Genomic DNA, 8,379 nt, shown 5'->3' with positions numbered 1-8,379 from the left:
TAAATGTCCTAACCCAATAATACACAAGACCCTCTTCTTGGAACCAAGTATGGTTTCGTCGATATTCCAATGTACAGTTTTGCTTACACAGTTGTACAGTTTCCCCCCCTCCCCCGCCTACCCACCCCCCCCCCCACCCAACCACCTCCAATGTACAGTCCCCCCCCCCCACCCCACCTACCCAACCTCCTCCAATGTAGTTTCTACGTCAAATGTCTTTTTTAGACTCTTTTTGTATCACAAACAGTACTGTATTTGTAAATCTGGTATGTCTTAAATGTATAGATGTAGCAGTACTGTCTATCTGTATGCCGTGTGTGTCATATATGTTATGATGAATTGAAAATGGGGGACCCTGATGTAAACAAGACGAAAGTCTTTCTCTGGTCTGCATCCCCTTAACAATTGTGTGTATTGAGCTGTACTGTATTGTACCCATTCTGCAATCTGTTAATAACAATCAATCAATATTTAACAGATTGCAGAATGGGTACAATACAGTACGGCTCAATACACACAATTGTTAACACTTTCAGTGCCCAGCAGGGGGCGCTCATTTAGTGCTTGAATGCCCAGCACCACTCCAATGTTAACGTTAATATCGCCTAATCTATGTTTAAAATTATGGCTATGTGTCTAATCTGCCCGTCGCATTATCAATGACCCATTTCCAGTCAACATTGTCGAAGCGGATTGTTTTTTTTATCGGTTCATTTCCGTTTGATATAATTTTGAAAAGCCCTCGTTTTCACGGAAAAAAGAAGAGATTCCATGATAATCGCCCTTTACTGTAATATTTTAGAACGTTGTCATTTTTCGGCCTATTTATGAATCGTTTTTAAATAAACGCTAGATTATCGATAGTATATGTGTACGTATGCACGCTGGTCCCGCAAGCTGTAAATCGATTCTCTCAGTTCCTGATCACTCTTACAGTCAAACAGCCATATCACATTATAGGGGAAACGCTTATATCTCCGTGAAAAAAGGTCTGATTATCCTAATACTGGTCAAATAGATTCCTTACCGGAGATCAGATGGTATCCAAATGGATTATTCCAATTCCTGATCGCCATTCCAAAAATCGATCCTTTTATTGATCCAATGCTACGTACTGTAAAACACAGTAACCACGCTGTCCTGAGAGTCCAGCATGAAGCTGATCGACTCCGGTTACATGCGTGAGAAGTAAAATGTGGAGTCCGGGTTTTTTTTTCTCATGCATTTTCATTGAATCCAATCCAAAAGGGTGAATTACCATCTGGGAGACGATAGGGGGCGCTTTTTTCACATCTGAGCGCCTGGGGTGGCTGAATTACCAACGGTAGACTCGGTTGATGAAATATGAATTCAGATCGCTAATTAAAAAAAAAACGATTATGGGCGTTATGGGCATTCAACCCGCGGGGGGTAAACCCGAGAAAACTCGGGTTGGGCAATCAAAGTGTTAAGGGGATGCAGACCAGAGAATGACGTTCGTCTTGTTTACATCAGGGTCCCCCATTCTCAATTCATAGTGACATTTATGACATACACAACATTTATGGCATAGGGACATACATGACATACTACAGGTATATAGTAATGTTACATTTGTGACATATAGGATATGCAAATAATACAGTACTGTTACCCATAGATCCTAACAGAGATTATATACATTATGATGGGGAGGAGACTGTACATTAGGGGGGGGGTGGGTGGGAGAAAAAAGATACATACGGTGGGGAGAGAATATACAGTGGGGAGGAGACTGTCTACAGATACACCTGTGTGATGTTGCTACGGAGTTAAGCTAATAAAGGATACTCGTCACAACCACAGCAGAGGACTCACGTATTTGTACTGTGAAGTAACACGACTAGGCCTGCCGCGATAAGCAATAAATCGATTAATTGCCGCGATAATTTAAATGAATGCAATGATTTTGACGGGCGCGATTAATTGCTATTTGCGCGTTTGTTTTAATGAGGCGGAACCAGTGCCCCTTGTCAGTCACTGTCCGTGTTGGGAGGCGGGCCGCTGGCTTTACTACAGCACAGCACAGGAGCTCCGTGGGGCAACACCACATAGCTTAACTACATTTCTCAATAGTGTTGCTCCTTTTAACCAAGTAGCGTTATTTGTAGTGTAACGTTAGAATAACACAGAATAACGTTAATACAATTACATGCATCATTGTTTACAATGAACGGGTGGGGCTAGTCAAAGGACTGGAGACGGGGACAAGTTAAACATGAATTAATTTATTATAACCGGTCGTTTTCGAGTCGTGCTGCAGTGCCTACGCACCACAGCTATTCTATTATAATACTGCTTTGACGCTTCCTCCTCATCGTTGATTGCCTGTAGTAGCTGCATCTAACGTTAGTAGCTAACGTTAAAACTAAAAAACACAACCGGACGAGACAAGTTGTCGGCTAGGATAATCACAACAATACTTCCGGTCCGGTCGGTGGGCTTCAAAATAAAAGTCTTAAACACCGGAAAAGACGGAGCGGTGGGCTTCAAAATAAAAGTTTTGGGAAATAAATTTCTCAAAAAAATTCTCTAACCGGTCGCAATAATATCGCTTATCGCGATATTTTCGGGGGCAATTAATCGCCCAGCAAAATGTGTTATCGTGGCAGGCCTAAACACGACAATGACAAATGTGTTGTTTCTGTTTTTCTTTTGGACATAGTTGCGGAACACCGAACAAGTTAACAACTCACCACTGTCTACAGCCCCCGCATCATACTGTAGCCTAGCCAGTCTCTTGAAACACTGCTATCTTCAAACTTCCATTCCTCTCGAAACTTTCTTTTGTTGGGTGGTGCCGCTCATCCTTTTCATCTGAGAACACCGCGGTGGGTTTTCTTTTTAGTGGCCGGCTTACTCCTTCCATTAACGTTATTATGCTAACGTTAGCTAATCGGTATAGCAGGCATGCGTAACGTTAGTGCAAGCAGGTGGTGGATGTGACGTCGGTAAACAAGGAGAGAATTGACGCGTGAGGACTGCAAAAAAGGCGACTGTCGTAAGACTCGTGTTTTCTGACATGCGTTTCTACTATTAACACATTCGGGGCCGGCCACGTATAAATCTGTGTTTCGAATCCAACGGTTGAGGACCGGCAAGGTTGTTTTGGCTTTTATTCCATTGCATTAACCTACTCAATGTCACCGAGCTGCACTGCTCGGTGACATCGAATTCTGAAAAGTGCATTACCGGCCAGATCCTCTTAGGGGCGCTGTCTCGATAATGCAGTGTGCCCTGTGGCAGAACGGTGCACTTTTTTTTTTTACTTTCAATGGAGTTTCCAGTTAGCTGGATTCTGGATGTGCAGCATAGTAGCTTGGAATACCTTTTGCTACGCCGAATTCACTATGCAGTAAAGGAATATATCATCAACCAATGGACATATCGATCTACCAGATGGCGATCGATAACTGAGAAGTGCTCTGGGGGATCCAACCGGCCCACTGTAAGATATTTTTCACATAAATGACATGCTGATCAGGGCTTTTTTTGATAGCCATCCACCCGATCAACGAATGAGGCTAATGCGGTTATTGGTAATCAATAGTCAGAAACGACGCCCCCCGCCCCCCCCTTTCATGCATTCGTGGTGGACCATCATACCGATCATATGCAGTTTGAGTTTTAACTGATGCTTCTGTATATCCAAAATGCCATTGGATTTAACGTTAGTAGCTATTAGCCCTGTATCTCGCGTTCCAGGAAATATCCCAGCCGAAATCCCTTATAACGCTTATATTCAAGACGCTATAAAATGAGAACGTATTGATGAAAAAATTATTTCTTTAAGCCATTTTGAAGGGACGGTTTATGGTCTCAATTGACAATGAGAATGGACAGATAGCAATAATATAAAGTATAGATTTAGCTCTACAAACAGCCCCACGGACTAGGCAAGTCTGTTTAGAAATTAGACGGATCCAAATGGCCATGAATGTGTTAAGTATTATTACATTTTCATATAACAGGCTGACGGACTCCGGTAGAGCCGTCGCGCCTCCACTAACCCTTCAATAAGCTTTGTGGTCCGGGCATAAATGTGTCCATAAATCCATTTATTTAGATCCAACAGTCTGAATGTATCTTGCGATTATTATACATTTCTCTCGAGTCGCTGCGTGCGTCCTGCCATTATTGCTCGCCATGACTCTGCTTGGCGCAGCCGCGGTAGGAAAAAAATGCCCTTTTTCATGATATTTGACGCCTCCGATTTGGCTCAATTTAGTTTCAATCTGTATGCATAGATCATATTATACCAGGTAGCCAATTGACGGGAAATCCGTCAGACTCCAAATCAAATTGACGGAACTCTGAATCAAATTGACGGAATTCCGTCTCAAGACGGAACGCTTTAATGCCCGAGTATATATTGATGCAAAACAGAATTATTCAGCAGTGTGTGTGTTGTGTGTGCGTGCGCTGCGGTGGGCAGGAGCGCGCAACAAGATGGTATATAAATATGGTATATTAATACAGTCTAGTGTGCTGTGTGATGACTATACATTTGAATCTAATCTAATTTTGCACACGGCCCTCGCATTATAATGAGCTGGACAGGTGTGTATGCAAACGTGAACGCGATATCTGCCATGCGAGACTAGGTGAGCAGGCTGTCGTCAAATCTGAAGTGTTCAACGTTCTGACTCCTCCCCCGGCTGCAATCGTCTACTCTCGTCTACTTTCGAGGCAAGTCGAAATCAATCTCAAACACGCCTAATCTCAAACACGCCTAAACACAATAGCATATATCTGCAGAGCCCGGCTTGTACTGTGTGTGAGGGCTTGTACTGTGTGCAACTGTGCGTCGGGGCTTGTACTGTGTGTTGTTTCCTGTAAAACCCAGAAGTAGTCAGTTTGTGCTGTTTATTTTTACAAGCAGTGAGGACTAGACAGCATTTGCATTTCTGTGTTCCGTGTTGCAGGTTAGGGTTAAGGTTAGGTTTAAAAATAAACAGCACAATGGTGGTCAGGTGGTGTAGCGGAGATTGCGCTCGTCACCAACGCAGGAGATGCTGGGTTCGAGCCCAGCTCTCGGCGTTGCTACCAGCTTGGCTGGTCATTCACACTAATACAATTGGCAGTATTAGGGGGTGGGGAAGCTGGCGAGTGGGAATCTGGCGTTGTGGACAGCGACGCCTACAGGTCAGGTCTCGGCGCTTGCTCAGCGGGGGCAGGACTTGGTGGAGATAGCGTGCCCTCCCACGCGTTACACTTCACCAATGAGAGTCCTCGCTGCCAAGTGAAAAGACGTCACTGGCTGTCGCCACACGCATCGGAGGAAGCGTGCGGTCGGCTTCGGGACGCCCTTGTACCGACTCGTAGGAGAACATGCGAACAACAACCAGGTAGGGGAGGGGGGGAATTGGCACGGCGACTAAATTGGACGGGGAGAAAAACAGAAAATCGGAGAAAGAGAAATAAAAAAAAATAAACAGCACAAACTGACTTCTGGGTTTTACCGGAAACAACACACAGTACAAGCCCTCACACACAGTACAAGCCGGGGCTCTGCGGCTCTGCAGATATACCCTACTCCCTAAACACGCAGAGCAAGCAAACAGTGTGGGGGAGGGTCGTCACAATTTGGTCATATCTGTCTGTCTTAGTAGTTACCTCTGTGCACATACATGTGAAATAAGGTGTTAACTAACTAAGTTATTTAGATATATTATGCTTATGTTGATCTGAAAAACACATTACAAACAAATGATCAATATGAAAACAGTAAAACTCTTGTACTACGTCTGCAGCTCTTTTCTCCTTTATGACCCAATTCATTGAGGATGAATGTCAACAAGATGGCGCCGCACTGTCCGCCTCGTTGTGCTTAGGGCTGGGCGATATATCGAGTATACTCGATGTATCACGGCTTGTTCTACATGAGATGTAGTAAATTACTATATCGTGAACATCAAGTATATGTTGTCACGTCGCGGCTGAGATGAGACTTGCTTTAGCGCAGAGCTTTCCTCTCATTTCATTATAGACACAGACCAGCGCGGATCTTAAATGACATGCAATTTAATTGACGCGAGCAATGGGCTAACGTTAGTTGCTAACTAAGTTATCCCACAAAACTAGGCTAAGCTAACTAGAGTTAGCTGCTAACCCTGGAAACGCTCAAAGCGGACTCCACGACACTAGTTCCATTCGTGAGGAAAGGGGGTAGGGCTGGGCGATATGGCCTCTAAATGATATTGCGATGTTTTTTTGGCCATATCACGATCGGATACATATATCGATATTTTGACATTTCCTCTAAAGCACTTAAAAATGCTTGATTTAACCCGTTGATGCATACAGTCACGCCAATATGATGATTATAATAAGTCCCTGCAACATATGTTTACATTATTAAACCAAAAAAAATAATTTAATGAAAATGTACTAGGAGTAGTCTACTGACACACTAATAAAAAAAATTATTTACATCTAAGACTATTTATATAAAAACTCTTGGGTGCCAAAACTGTGTTTTCTATCCACTTTAGCCAAACACACACACACTATGTATATATATATATACACCAGGGCTGTACGCTAAGCTTTTTCCTGTACACACTGCTGTGAGAAAATAATAATCACACACAAAGGGATAATGGCTTATAGCAGACTTAATGATTTTAGAATATTTCAGATATTGAAATTAAATGTTTATATCATCAACTATCCAGTTAGTATTTAAACTGTAACATTTGGCACTTTAAATCATTGAATGTAGAGAGAGAGTGAGAGAGAGAGAGAGAGAGAGAGAGAGAGAGAGAGAGAGAGAGAGAGAGAGAGAGCGCGAGAGCCAGCCCCCCCCCCCCCCCCCCCCCCGGGTTTTGTAGGTTTGCGTTTTGAGCATATAAGCCGACGTAGGTGATGATGTCACACTCTAGTGTCAACACAGGAAGTTGAACACACGGTGATGCCGATATGAAGAAACGAATAACCAATAAATATAAAGTTATGTTTGAACTTCTGTTGTCAAGCCTCATCAATATTACCCCACCCCCGTCCAGATTGTGTTGATTTGGTTTTGATTGATTGATTGAAAACTTTATTAACAGATTGCAGAATGGGTACAGTACAGTACAGCTCAATACATACAATTGTTAAGGGGATGCAGACCAGAGAAAGACTTTCGTCTTGTTTACATCAGGGTCCCCCATTTTCAATTCATCATAACATATATGACATACACGATATACAGATGTATAAGCAAAACTGTACATTGGAATATTGACAAAACCATACTTGGTAATTTACTGTACATTGGAGGGGGTTGGGTTAGGACATTTACAGGGGCCAGTTTCGAATTGCAGTCTCCCGTAGGTGTTCCTTGAGAGTGGTTTTGAAAGTGGGTAGTGATTCACATTCCTTTACAGCTTTGGGTAGGGCGTTCCACATTGATGTGGCATAATTGCGAAACGTGTTTAGTCCCTTGTTTGAGCCGAATCTGGGTTTAACATGATTTGTGGAGCTCCCTCTGGTGTTGTGATCGTGGTATTCACTGACCTTTGGGAAGTATTTTGACATGTACATGGGTACCTTGGTCGTGTAGTGTATATTGTAGACCAGGCCCATTGCAAGTTGCTGTACTCTGTCGTCTACTCTAAGCCATCCTAGGTTGTCAAAGTGGGCAGGGGTGAGGTGGGTTCTAGGAGTAAGGTCAAGTAGTAACACTTTCTTTCAACCTTGACGTGTGGAGTCAGACTCGGGTAACGGATGACTCTGCGATACGTCTGACGTGTCCTCGCCTTCTTCCTCCTTACAATCGGCCTTGGAGGGAGCTCTTCGGAAGCTTTTCGGAAGCTTTTTGGAAAACCTTTTGGACAGCGTTAAATAGTGATATTTTGGTGAAGATGTTGAGTAATCAGAACTGTGTTCAGTTTCAGAGGTACTTAGCTCCCCATCATGTTCAGGCTCAGACTCAGTTTCACATGAAGATGTCATCTGTGGCCTCGGGTTCTGATCCCCGGTCTGAATGTCGCCGTCCTCCTCATCTGGGCCAGAGAAAATGGGACAGTGCGCATAATTGCTGTTCTTGGCCTTTAGGAACCCATCTAGAGAGTCGAACACCTCTATGTCAGTGGAGGGAGACGCTGCTGGTTTTGAGGTGGAGTCTTGATCTATGGATTGTTCACGTTGCAGATCTTCATGTTCCAACCCTTGCTCTTTAAGTGAAGCTTCAGTCTTGACCGCACTTTCACACTGTGAAGAGTTAAAGAGTGCATGTTTAGAAGATTCAGTAAGTTATAGGCTCATATCTCTGATTCACATGTCCCATGCATACTGATGTGGATACACAGATACTGATGCCAGTACTGAAGGTGATACCAGGCTAAAATACTGCAGGTACTGAGGGTGATACCA

Source organism: Notolepis coatsorum, assembly GCF_963971535.1.
Source record: "Notolepis coatsorum genome assembly, chromosome: 11".
NCBI lineage: Eukaryota > Metazoa > Chordata > Actinopteri > Aulopiformes > Paralepididae > Notolepis > Notolepis coatsorum.
Note: the sequence above shows the minus strand (reverse complement) of the source record.